The sequence below is a fragment of the Cygnus olor genome, chromosome 1, assembly GCF_009769625.2.
Source record: "Cygnus olor isolate bCygOlo1 chromosome 1, bCygOlo1.pri.v2, whole genome shotgun sequence".
NCBI classification, from domain to species: Eukaryota; Metazoa; Chordata; class Aves; order Anseriformes; family Anatidae; genus Cygnus; species Cygnus olor.
Window position 1 is genome coordinate 171,912,777 of NC_049169.1, and position 14,216 is coordinate 171,926,992.

Sequence of the window (14,216 nt, forward strand, 5' to 3'; positions counted from 1 at the left end):
TTTATTCCACTGGTTGTGACAGTTTTCCAGTGGAGTAATTCACAGAGTGAGGATTTATTCTAAAAGATAAGTTTTTCTGACTTTAAGGACAAGAAAGAAATCTTCATTCTACATTTCACCAATGACAGCTGATGAAGAAAGATACTTATAAATACTTCATTATACCTCTATACATATTGGCCAACCTCTTTTATGGCCAACCTCTTTTCAGTGGTTTGTGGGGACAGGACAAGGGGCAATGGCCACAAAATGGAGCACAGGAAGTTCCGCACCAATATGTGAAAGAACTTCTTCACAGTGAGGGTGACGGAGCACTGGAACAGGCTGCCCAGGGAGGTTGTGGAGTCTCCTTCTCTGGAGATATTCAAGACCCATCTGGACGCCTACCTGTGCAACCTGCTTTAGGAAACCTGCTGTGGCAAGGGGGTTGGACCCGATGATCTCTTGAGGTCCCTTCCAACCCCTACAATTCTGTGATTCTGTGATGACAAAATAAATAACTCACTGCTATGCATCAGCAACAAGGAAATTGACTGAAAGCCTAGAATTTATTCTATTCTGAATTCACGGAATATTTCTCATACAGAAAGAATATGGTCAGCATGCTACAGAGGATTCAATAACATAATGTACACTATAAAAATAATTAATTGTTTTTTAGAAAATTGTATCTCAACACCCTTTATTTGTAATTCATCACTTATCTGTTCTGTTTTGAATATTCAAGGAACTATGAATCTCCTCTTGCCTGTCAGACTTTTAGGTATTTTTGTTTAAATTATAAATATATCACAATTTGTGAAAAAGCAACATTTCAGTTGTACAGTACATTGCATAGTACAAAGCTTTTTATTTTATTTTATAACTTAACCTGGAATGTAATCATATTGAATAAAGGAGGAAATTCTTTTTTCCATCTAAAACTTCTTTTGATAAAACAAAAAATGAAATATTTATGACTGACTGGTGGAATAATTATGGCTATTTTTCCATAAACAGTATTTCCATTGTGTTAGTGAAACTTTGTTTTTTGGCTGAAAAATATTAATTACATTTATAAGTTATTTTGAAATGTCCTTCAGTTCCACTTATTTTTATAACAGGGAAAATGTAGAAATGTATAGGATATTATTTTAATGTCCCACAGAGCTTTCTGAGATTTCAATTATGCAGCTAAATAATTCAATTATTTAATCATTCAAGTTTTTGTTTTTGTTTTTGTTTTTGTTTTTGTTTTTGTTTTTGTTTTTGTTTTTAATAAATAAATAAATATATAAACAGGGAGAGGGAAGAGAAAGAAAGATTTTTGAAATACCAAATTTCCTACTGTCAAGGAAGATGAAAAGCCCACATTCAAATGTTTTGACCTGATTGATTTGAATCTGATGAGAGCTAAGAAATTTGACTGCTAGTTGCCTGTTTTGTCAGTTTTCATTCAGCTTCTCTTGTTCAAGGAATGTTCATTGGTTTAAGACATACTGGCTCCACAATCCACTTACTAGGATTGTTTCCTTATTTGTAGTACACACACATATACATATACATACACATACACATATGCATATATACATTTATGTATTCTTCCATAGCATCATAAAACCTAGACTGAAATCCTTATTCCAAACCTAATGGAAAGGGAAGATAAGTTTTTGTCTTCGTTTTCACTGCTCAGCTATGCTATAAGACCATTTTAGCATGTGAAGTACTATTATTTATATAATCAAAAAAAAAAAAAAAAAAGTATAACTAGAAGATATACAAAGGAAAGTATGAATCTGTTGTGTTTTAACCCCAATAGGCAGCTAAACACCACATAGCCACACACCACTCACTCTCCCACCACAGCAGGATGGGGAAAGAGAAGCAGAAGGTCAAAAATTAGAAAACCTGTGGGTTGAGATAAAAGAAGTTTAGAAAATTAAATGAATTTTTTAAGAAAACAAACAAACAAACAAAACAACGACAACAAAAGAAAAAAATGTTATACAAAAAGCAATTGCTCACCAGCTGACTGATGACCACTCAGTCCCTGAGCAATGGCAGCTACACAAAAAGTCCACCAGTAGAATTTTGGGTTTTAAATCTACAAATCTGAAGTACCCTAATAAATGCCAAGGTAATAAATTCCAAGGGTACATGGAGCCTCTGGGACTATCACAATGGTGTGCTTTTGCCACTCCTTCCCAGTAAGGCTCACTCCAACCTCTGATACAGCTGTTGGGATCCTCCTGTCACTCCAGATATGTAGATGGGTTCTGCTCCTTTATAGCTTGATGGCATTAGGTATAGTACACCATGCACTGGTGTCCATTTCTAGTCCTGGTTGGAGTATTCATTAGTTAATTATTGCAGCTGCTAACAAGAATTGCCTCCAGAGTCAGAAGTAAGACCAGCTCTTCAACTCTGTCTGGGTAATTGCTCAATAGCAACTGAATCAGCAGTTTTCCTGGATCGGCCCTTTTTGGCTGCTTTTGTTCCTTGCAAGTCATATACCTGAGCTTCTAGATTTGAGGTATGTTTACCACCCCACTTTCCCATGTCCTCCTCATGGTCACACAGATAAAACTACAGGGTGGCATGTATTGTGAACCAAATATACTTTTTCAGTTGAGCAGAAAAAGCTGATTCTTAATACCTGAGATGCTGGTTGGTATGGGCGAGGAAGACATTGCTGGACTTGTTGAGGCAGTTCTTCTACAGCCAAAACACAGGCCCATTAGGAAGAAAAGAAATTCTCTTCCAATTGCTGGAGTTGGCTGGCCAGTCCATCCACCATTGGTTTCTCTACATCTGTCCAGTTCGGTATTGCTACAGTGCTGGTATATGTTGGTGCACTTCATACAAACTTCTGCCACATAAACTGTGTGCATGAACTTCATCTATTTCATGAATGCCTGGGTGTTCTCCAGGTTGATGTAGACCACCTGCACCATGGTGGATACCTCCTTCAATGGTTGCCCACTTGCCTTGATAATTTACAAGATTTTCCTTGAAGGGATACCATGTCTTCATGTTCAGTAGGAGTCAACTCCAAAGGCTGAAGAATGTTGCCTCTTTTCCAACCCCTTTGTTGATTGTCTCTAGCAAGGGATCCCAGCTGCCAGGCTTCCTTGTCCTTTAATTCCTGACTATTGCCTCCCAGGCATCAGAGCAAACTGGTGATAATGTGCTTGCCTGGATGATGGCTGAAATCTTTTTGCATATCTTGCAGCTCAGTCAGGGGTGGGTGGTTTCTGACTTGGTTATGATTTCTGTCTCTTCCCCCTCCTGTTCATGTGACTGCTCTGCTGCAGAAGATTGCCTCTTCTGAGTCTTCCTCCTATTCCCTCTCAGCAGAAGCTGCTTGCCCCCTTACTAAACAAGTTGACTTACACTTGTATTGTTTCTTCTTGACTATAGGGGCACCTGATATGCTCGAGGGTTGGGTCTCTGTAGTGAGCATGAAGCTGTGTTGCTTACCTGCCTGCTGGAGTTAAATCCCTATAGTCTAAAATCTCAGCATGTGCTTAAGGGAATAGGGCTTCTGTCGTATGATCCAGGTTTACAGCTCAGACTTTCCAATGTGAAGTTTCCAGGCACACATACAATTTAGTATTTTGACATTTTATTATATAATTTGTAGTTTAAAATATATATGTAAGTTGTATGAATTTCTGGATAAAGATATCTTCTGTCTTTGCATGACTCGTTAACATAATTGATATTTGTGTGTGTGTTTATCTTCATTAAGGTTGCAAATACATATAACTTTTTCTGATGCACATGGTTCTCTTATCAATACTAATTATCAAACTAATCAATAAACAAGGAGATTAAACTGTGATATATATATATATATGTTTAAGTCATAAAACCGACCCTGAAAATATATTGTTATACAGTGACCTTTTGAACCAAGATCCAAGAGTTACTATGTGTGTGCACATCATTTTTCACACATTAACTAATCTGAACGAAGTCTCACACCGTGCTCATGAACCACATTGTGACCAAAGGAATATACTTTCTGAAGCTTCCTATTCAACCAAAGCACATCATTAATGACAGTGGTGTGGATTTTTTTCTTTGTTTTTTAAATGACCCCAGAAATGAAATGATGCCATTTAAGCATCTATATGATGGCTCCTATTTCTTAGCATTTTTTACTGACTTCTCTTATGCCCACAGCCGTCGAATTAGAATTGAGAGTTATTCAAGATACTGTAGAAGAAATTCTGTCTCTTTTGAAGTTAGTGAAAAAAATAAAACTGAACTCCACACATTTTATTAAATGTAGTACAATAAAAAGTTTTTACTTTTTTGTACACATTGTGATGTTTAATATCCATGTGCATTATTGCACATGATATCTGCAGAGAGAGGAATATATATGTCATTTTCTATGCATATTTTTCCCATTAATGCTATACATAAACCCCCTAAGCACTTCATAGAGTCATAGAATGGTTTGGGTTGAAATGGACCTTAAAGGTCATCTAGTTAACTGCTTGAGAGAGTCCAGCACAGAGCCACGAGGATGATTAAGGGAGTGGAGCATCTCCCTTACAAGAAAAGCCTGAGGGAGCTGTGTCTCTTTAGCTTGGAGAAGAGGAGACTGAGGGGTGACCTTATTAATGTTTATAAATATGTAAAGGATGACTGTCAGGAGGATGGAGCCAGGCTCTTCTTAGTGGCATCCAATGATAGGACAAGGGGCAATGGGTGCAAGCTGCAACATAGGAGGTTCTGCTTAAATATGAGACAAAACTTTTTTTACGGTGAGGGTGACGGAGCGCTGGAACAGGCTGCCCAGGGGGTTGTGGAGTCTCCTTCTCTAGAGACATTCAAAACCCGCCTGGACGCGTTCCTGTGTAACATGATTTAGGTGTTCCTGCTCTGGCAGGGACATTGAACTAGATGCTCTTTCAGGGTCCCTTCCAATCCCTAACTTTCTGTGATTCTGTGAGTTCTAACCCCCTGCCTGGGCAGGGACACCTCCCACCAGAACAGGTTACCCAAAGCCCCATTCAACCTGGCCTTCAACAATTCCAGGGAGGGGACATCCACAGCTTCTCTGGGCAACCTGTTCCAGTGCCTCACAGTAAAGAATTTCTTCCTAATATCCAATCTAAACCTATCTTTGTTTAGTTTAAAACCCCTGGTCCTTTCACTATACTCCCTGATAAAAAGCGCCCCCCCCCCCCCCAGCTTTCCTGCAGATCCCCTTTAAGAACTGGAAGCCTGCTATAAGGTCTCCCCAGAGCCTTCTCTTCTCTAGGCTGAACAACCCCAACTCCTTCAGCTTGTCTTCATAGGAGGGGTGCTCCAGCCCTCTGATCATCTTTGTGGCCTTCCTCTGGACTCACTCTAACAGGTCCATGTCTCATGTTGCAGGTCTCAGAGCTGAACGTAGTACTCCAAGTGGGGTCTCATGAGAGTGGAGTAGAAGGGGAAAATCACCTCCTTTGACCTGCTAGCAACAGGTCTTTGTTTTGTTTTGTTTTGTTTTTTAATATATATATGTCTATTTATATATGTATTTATTTATTTACATCTGAACCGATAAGGATTCTTGGAAACGACTGACACAGTTCCAACCATCCTAATACTAAATTCTTTGCTTCATATATTATGTATGTTTCCTCTCTGTCCCTAAACAAGATTTTGAATATAGCAATATGCATATGCAGTGCATATTAACATCCCTACAAGTATTTGGTGACACCTTATAAATGAGATTGTGTAAACATAAGATTAAATGAGTATGTTAAAGCAAGAGATGGAAATATAACTTTTCATAAAGAGGCCAGCCGGTGGTGATAGTGATTGGTGGAAACTGCTAGAGAAAAATCTCAGGGTAGGAGGTTGTTAGTAGAAAGATGTCAAAGCAGTGCAAACACAATGTTAATGCATAGCAATACTGATCAGTACAGACAAAAGAAGTACAGGCAGCCAGAAACAGTACTGTAGGAAGAAAAAACAAGTGCTTGCATGAGGATAGAAGATTGAAATCCAACATCTTGGTAAGGGAGAGACACAGGGAGGCTGAAGAAGAGAACACTCGCTGTGTATGTGGTCAATAATGGCATTATCATGCAGCTGTGCACACAGCCATAGATGAACTAGACCGCAGACAGAAAGTCTACATTCAGTCTTAGTGAGACCATTCAGTCGCATGAGAGTGGAGTAGCGGGGGAGAATCATCTCCTTTGACCTGCTAGCTATACTTCTTTTGATGTGGCCGAAGGTACATTTGACTTTCTGGGCTGCAATTGCAAATTGCCGATTGAGCTTTTCATCTACCAGTATCCCCAAGTCCTTCTCCACAGGCCTGTCTCTATTCACACATTGCCCAGTGTGTATTAATGTTTGGAATTGCCCTGACCAAGGTGCAGGACCTTGCACTTGACCTTGTTGAACCACATGTTATTTGTATAGGTTCAACTCTTGAGCCTGTCAAGGGTCCTCTGGATGGCATCCCTTCTCTCCAGCGTGTCAAGTGCACCACGCAGCTTGGTGTCGTCCGCAAACTTGCTGAGGGTGTAGTCAATCTGACTGTCCACATCACTGACAAGGACGCTAAATAATACCAGTCCCAAAACAGACCCCTAAGGAACACTGCATGTCACTTTTCCGCTTGGACATTGAACCAATTGCAGCCATTGACTGCAACACTTTGAGTATGATCCTGCAGTCAATTCCTTATCCAATGAGTGGCCCATCCAAATGACATGATCAGTTCCATGTCTCATCATTTTAGAGACAAGGATGTCATGTGGGATCATATCAAATGCTTTGCACAAGTCCAGGCAGATGATGTCAATTGTTCTTCCCTTATTCACTAATGCTGTAACCTCACCATAGAAGGCCACCTAAATTGTCAGGTAAAATTTGCCCTTAGTGAAGCCACATTGGCTGTCTCCAAGCACCTATTTGTTTTCCATATTCCTTAGCATAGTTTCCAGGAGATCTGCTTTGTGATCGTGCCAGGTACAGAGGTGAGGCTGACTGGCCTGTAGTTCTGTGGGTTTTCCTTTTTTCCCTTATTTAAAAATGTGGGTTGTGTTTCCCCTCTTCCCATTAGTAGGAGCTTCACTGGACTGATATGACTTTTCAGATATGATAGATAGTGGCTTAGTAACTTCATCCAAGACAGGACCTCAGGACCCACAGATGCATCTCATTTTGTCTCATGGACGTGTGCACCTTCGGGTTCCTCAGTTGGTCTTGAACCTGACCTTCTCCTACTGGTGGTACTTCATTCTTCCATTCTACACCAAGCCTTCCTTTCATCAATCCAGAATAAACTGTTTCATCCAGTTTATTTTCTGTGTAACAGCTGATCAACTTGTGATATGTTTTATTTCTTTCTTTAAAACTTGCCCATCATTATTTTCCCCAAGGCATTCAGAGTTATTCATAAAGGAAAAAAAGTTGAAGGAGATTTTTTTTTTTTTTCCTTAGGATGCCTGTGAAAATTTTGTATTTTGTTTGGCCTCCAAGGTCATGGATATTATTAAACCTCAACATAAATTCTCCTATTCCTTCTGACACTCTGAAATTATCTCTTGAAGTAGTACCAATGTTTTCTTAGAATTCAGTCTTCTGGAAGAGTTCTGGCACTGTTCATGCCTGCAAATTATTAATTTATTTCTATAACTGCAACTGTAATTGTAACTGTACCTGTAGCTATTACTACTACTACTACTACTACTACTACTACTACTATTTGTTTATTTTATTATTAATTATTTCTTTTTGGAGATATCAAATGTTAAAAAAAAAAAAAAAAAAAAAAAAAAAAAAAGGTGGTTTGGTTTGGTTTGGTTGTTTTTGCCTTTTAGGCTAACCTGTCTGCTTTTAATCTTCACCTATGTGACCTTTCCAGCTCTTATGAGTACCAAAAAGCATTTATTCCATACGATGGGCCATGACATTACACACAGGTCTCTGCAAATTACAGTTTCTTTGATTGTGGTCTCATCTAGCTCCTCAAAATTTTGGGGACCCTGCTTTTGCATCTACAACCAGGCATCAACTTTAAGACAGTGGCTTTAAGGAAGAGAATACTAATGGTGAAAATTTACCTTTCACCATACTTCTTTGCAGGCTGCCTGCAGAATAACTTGAAAATGGCTTTTGTTCAAATTGTGTATTAGAGTTTAGTGAGACAACAGTTCATTTACCTTTAATTTTACACTCAGAAAAGGTTGAAACTGAGATTAGAACTCAAATTGAACAAGCAGAGATTTCAAATACGAGGTTCTTGCCTGGAAGGGATGTGTAATTTAAAGATATCTATAATCAGGCTTAAGGACCAAATTTTAGCAAGAAGAGAGTTTTCTCACAGATGTCTGTAGAGTAATCATGTTTAAAAAGAGAAAATGTCCTTCTGCTTACTGGTTTTATGCACTGTAAATTATTAAGCATTGTTTCTAAACATTATTCAGATTTTTTAACAGAATAAAAAAGGAAAGATATTACTGAAATTGTGAGACTGTTTAGTGGTTAAAAACGTGTTGGCAGTAGTTGTACTGTATTTCTTCTGAATATTTAAAAGAACATGCTTTCAGTATTTCATTGGTTTTGAGGGGTTGTTTGGTCTTGGTTTTTGTTTTAATATACATTGTCTAATATTCTTGTTTACTATTTTAGGAGCATTTTTTTCACAGTCCTTCATGTTGTAGATCTATGAATTTACAGTTAAAATGCCTAACGCTTGTAAAACTAGACACTCGTTTAAAAGGGAAAAAGCTCATGCTGTGTGGAATGAACTTCATCTTGGAGGCATTCTCATTTAATTCATGTACTCTGACCTTGCCATTAGTCTTGCTAGAGGCAAGCTATTTCTGTCTGCATTACTTTTCGTTATTACTTTTGTGTAGAAATTCAGAACCTGCTGTTCCATATAAATGTGTGACAGAGAAGAATACACCCTGGAAAGTCATTCAACTTCTGTCCACTCTTACACTTTCAAAGTTAATTCACACAAGTGTATACCATAGTGCCATACATCAAAGTCTGTTTTATCAACAGAAGTTTGGAATACCAAACTTGTGATCATGATTTGAGATATTGCAGGAAAATTATATTCCCTACTCAGTTATCTGGAGTCCAGGCATCAACTTCTTAGATATAAATCAATCTTATCCTACACTAGTTACTTTGCAGCTGTGCCTGAGCTTATTATTAATTTGCTGTGTTCTTTTTTTTTTTTTTTTTTTTTTTTTTTTTTTTTTTTTTTTGGTACAGAGTGAAGGAGAGAATCAAGTGATATATCACATAAACAATTAAAAACTATTCTTGTAGCTTTAAGTTATTGAAATGATGAAGAACCTGTGCAGAATGTAACTGTCCTTGAATTACTTTCATTTTTAAACATTACACAATATGACAAATTTTAGTCTCACTCTGTCATTTGGAATGGTATCTTCAGAGCTCTGTCAGATGCTTATTTATCTTTATTATTGTCTGGTAACTTGAGGAGACATAGGACTGACAACAAATACAAAGATAGTACATGGATTAAATTAACAACACTTACATGCCTCATTGTTTATCCCCAAAGATAGACGTTAGGGATTCAAAAATTCCATGGCAAATACCATTAATACAACTTTGCTGAAAGCAAATATATGCCAATTCTTCTAATTTCAGTCATTAAAGATGTATTTTGACAAATTATCAACTACTGTTTTACAGATTATTCTGAGTCTCTAATGAAAATAATTGTTAAAATCAGGCAGATTAGTTCAAATCATTGCTAAGTAACCTTTTCATGTCTATAAGCATGTCATTATCATGCCTATGAGCTTGATATTCACATAGATAAGAAACAACCAGGCATTCCAGAGAGAAACAAACCCATCTGCTTAAGATTTTGCATACTGCTTTTCCTGATGGAATCAAAGTCATTTTAGTTTGTTTGTTGAGAAGGTTAATTTGCAGAGAAATCATACGTGGAATTATACTGTTTTACTTCAAGTGAGAAACTATTTTAAAGAATTTAAAATTTGAATGATACTTTTGGAAACTAATTCTAGTTTTTACGGACATTATTAATTTTAAACATTTATTTCTTAAGAGAAACTATTATGAAGCAAGTCAAAATACGTATAATTAAAGACACTCAAAAAACGTCAGCCTTCACTGAAGCATTCAAAGAAAAAAAAATAATAAAATAAAACAGGATCCCTTCCCTTCCCTTCCCTTCCCTTCCCTTCCCTTCCCTTCCCTTCCCTTCCCTTCCCTTCCCTTCCCTTCCCTTCCCTTCCCTTCCCTTCCCTTCCCTTCCCTTCCCTTCCCTTCCCTTCCCTTCCCTTCCCTTCCCTCCCTTCCCTTCCCTTCCCTTCCCTTCCTTTCCCTTCCCTTCCCTTCCCTTCCTCTCCCTTTCCCTTTCCCTTCCCTCGTCTCCCCTCATCTCCCCTTGTCTCCCCTCTCCTCGTCTCCTCTTTCCTCTTTTCTCCTCTCTTCTGATTTCTTTTATTTTCCTTTCTCCTTTTTTTTTCTTTTTTTCTTTTTTCCCCTAGTACCTATTGGTATCACCTTTTTTAATCTTTACTATGAAAAGTAGGAAAATGAACTTTCATTGGGTTTGAAAGACAGTAATGTTTTTCTATTTAGGTAGGAAAGCAGCAAGAATGCAAAATGTTGGAAGAACAGCTTCAAGGATAACTTTTTATTGTTTGTTTGTTTGTTTGTTTTCTTAACCTGTCTGTTGCCCATTTTGGCCCCACTGAGTGGTAAGATATTTTTGGTCAGGACAATTTGACAAAAGAAAGACATGTTCTTAAATGGGTTTGTACCAAAATTTCACTCATTATTTCACTTTTTTTTCTCATCCAACTTCTTAATTTTCAACTCAGTGTCAGTTATATTGATGTTTTTCTGAGTTTATATACAGCATGAATCTTGGCATTTCAATAATCCAATCACTTCATTAAAGAGGTAATTCTTTATTAGGGAACAAGTGGAAAATGTTTATTGCCTTCTTCAGGTAAGGTCCGAATGGAACCAAATGAAAACCTAACTGCCATTTATTACTTGCTGTATTCAAAGTAGGGCTGGATTTTTAATAAATATTTTGCAAAGAGTGATCTCTGTAACACCTCAATAAATTTGCTTTGTGTAGTGATAACACCACACGGATGATATCTGTTTAGGGCAGAAGGAGACCGTTGCCTGGAAATATGATGTGCTGATTACATATTCTTCTACAAGCAAAGATCAAGCTAGATTACATTAGTAGCTTGTATTTGTGAATACTTCAAACGGTTTATTGCAGTGAAGGCTAGAGTTCATCCCTGCACACCACAGAAAGTTAAAGCCGCAACATTTTTGCCCTGCATCTAGATGTATAGAATATGTGGGGCTTCTACATACTTAATCTCTAGACACTCATTGGGACAGGAACGTGGATCATTACACTCATTTTTTCTCAAGAATGCCCTGAACAATAACTTGAGGAATCATTTGCGCACTCTGTCCTTCAGGCTGAATAACTATTGTTTGAAAAGACAAATATCATAGAAGAAAGACAGCTAGAGTATTACTGCGGATAGGACCAGTTGACTTCCAGAAGTCCCTTCCAACCTCAAGTATTCTGTGATTCTGTGATTAATATCAGTCATGAAATTCCTCATTTAGACTCTTAAACACCATGGTAGATTAGTGCACAGGAAGGGAGGTCCACTGATTTGAACTTGAGCTGGCAGATCCAGCTGACAGAAAACTTTGGGAGTGATTCTAAATTATGCATGTGAAAGACTTCTTTTATAACTGCTTTTACCAGTTTCAGCTCTGATATTAATCTAAAAAAAAAAAAAAAAAAAAAAAAAAAAGGCAAAACAATTGGTATACAATGCAGCTATATGAGAAAAAGTCCTATGCAGGCAGAGTTTTCCATTGGCCTTCAATGTACAGTTGAGCTATTAGATGCAGGGTAGATATACCAAAATAAATCTCCTGTATTTTATTTTTTATAAAATCTCCTGTATTTTATTTTATTTTATTTTATTTATTTATTATGTTTTTAATAATTTTTAATATGTCTATGTTTTTGGTAGCAGATACTGTAGCAGACTCATCTGCCTTGCAAATACTGTTGCTTCCAAAGAAGTAATAGAATTTAAAATATAAAGAAATAGTAGTTAAAATAAATACTATTCCAAACTTCTACAAGCATTGAATTTTCTTCATATTTTTCTCATATTTACTAAACAGCTGACACTGAATAACTTCATATCTTTCAAATGACTATGACACAGAGGTATTTTTGGATCTTGTCTGGATATAAAGTACAAAGTAGTAAAGTAATCTGGAGTGTGCATGACATCATCCAGGCCCACTCATAAATTTCAAAAACATTCAGTGATATTTATGTACTTTTCCCTCTGATTTTTAGTCGCCATTATTGTTCTGAAATGTAATTTTGTTATCACATTAGATTACTTCTATGAGTATCACAGTCTTGCTTCACAGTCTGCAAGTGTGCAGAAGGGTTCAAGTTAATGTTCACCCAGAGGACATAAATGAGGACTGGCTTCCACTGGGTGGTAATGTACTGCTGAGCTGAGCAGTAGTTGTACTGGACTATTCTTTACTGTGGCTCAGGCTGCTCAGAGCTGTTGAGTGTTGTCTGGCTGTTTTCAGCAGAGAGGATACCCCATTGCTGAGAGGTATGATACTGGGAACAGAGAGGAAATAGATTTCACTACAGAGCTTTTAAAACCTGGGCTGTGCTTTTGTTGATGTTGTTTTGTTTTTTAATACATGCATAGGTTGTGCAGAACTGAAACTGTTCTTGGACTGGATCAAATCATTCTACTGTGAGGAGGAGATGGAATTCAGACATCTCCCCATTTGTGTGGATCTCCCTGAGCACTGTTCTGGGAAGTAAATGTTGCTGCCTGTACCATGCTGCTCTGTTAAACAGATTCCTGATTTTCTGCTTCTGTTTATTTGTGTTGTTTATTTTTTTGTGTGTTTTGTTTTGTTGTTGTTTAAATTGGTGCTATGAAAAGTAGGAAGATGAGCTTTCATTGGGTTCAAAGATTCCTGGCTTTGAATGGCCAGACATGTAGATGAAGTTTCACTGGTAGTGTAGGTGTATAGACTGCTTTGAGCCTGGCTAACAGCAGTGCTTGTTGTGGGAATCGATTTGTACTCCACAACAACGGGCTCCAAACCAAACTGCAGTGCTCCAAACTGCAGGATTTGGACTGAGGTATCTGCTGTGCCGGGCAGTTCCACTGCAAATGCAGGAATCATTTATGTTAATGATTATTTTTATTTTTTTATTTATTTTATTTTATTTTATTTTATTTTATTTTATTTTATTTTATTTTATTTTATTTTATTGCTTCTGCTGTGGTTGCTAGCTACTGGAGGACAGTTCGTCTGAGGATATCTGGGAACTGGGCTGGTTTTATGGACAGCAGCAAAAAAAGGGGTGCTGACACTTTGTGGGGGCAGTCACTGCAGACTGTTGCTCCTGCATGAGCACCTCTATCATGGTTGAAGGTGGTGTGAAGGCCTAATGCTTGAAGAAACTATGCACAGAAGAGTCCATTCTGAACTTGAAATCATACTGCATGGGAGAGGAGGTCTGTGTAGTGGATCCTATGTCCCAATAGGAAAGTTAAAAAACTGCACTTAAATTGGACTATTTTGCTTTCTTTGTTGCTGCCTTTCAGGTGTATTTTCTGCTACAGAAATGGAAGTGGATATATAAAAGTAAACACCTTTATACTTTGATTGTTTGATCTAGGTCATGTATGCATCGCATTCTAGCTTACTTTCTGTATTTAAGTACCTGGGATTAAAGCCAGGAATTTTCTGTCAAATAAAGTAAATTTCTTGTAGAGACCTTCAAGACCTTCTTTGATAACTTTCTGACCTTGTATCTTAGCATTCTTACACAAACTACTCATACAAATAAGATGAGCCTAGTGCCTCATGCGTCTTTCAGAATCACCTGCATCCTCCTTAGGAATACTCTCTCTAAAACAACTCAAGATCTCCATCAATCTAAACCAGCTGTAACCTAACTTCTTTTGTAATTTTAGCACAAAATGAATTAATTAAAAAAAAAGATGTGGAAATGTGGTTCCTCCTCTACCCCCCACCCCCACCCCACTTGTTTCTCTAATCCTCTTCCTTACTTTCTATGTGTAGCCATCAGAAGTTCTTGGGGAACCTTAAAACCATGCAGATGCATTTCATCTAATATTTAAAAG

At 37.6% G+C, this 14,216-nt stretch overlaps 1 long non-coding RNA gene across 1 annotated transcript; it reads left to right on the plus strand.

The window, feature by feature from the left end:
• The first annotated feature begins 12,483 nt into the window (after positions 1-12,483).
• Positions 12,484-13,843, plus strand: LOC121063560. Its single transcript, XR_005816061.1, has 2 exons — positions 12,484-12,656; positions 12,759-13,843. It is a non-coding gene; the product is annotated as an uncharacterized LOC121063560 (long non-coding RNA).
• Positions 13,844-14,216: the final 373 nt, after the last annotated feature.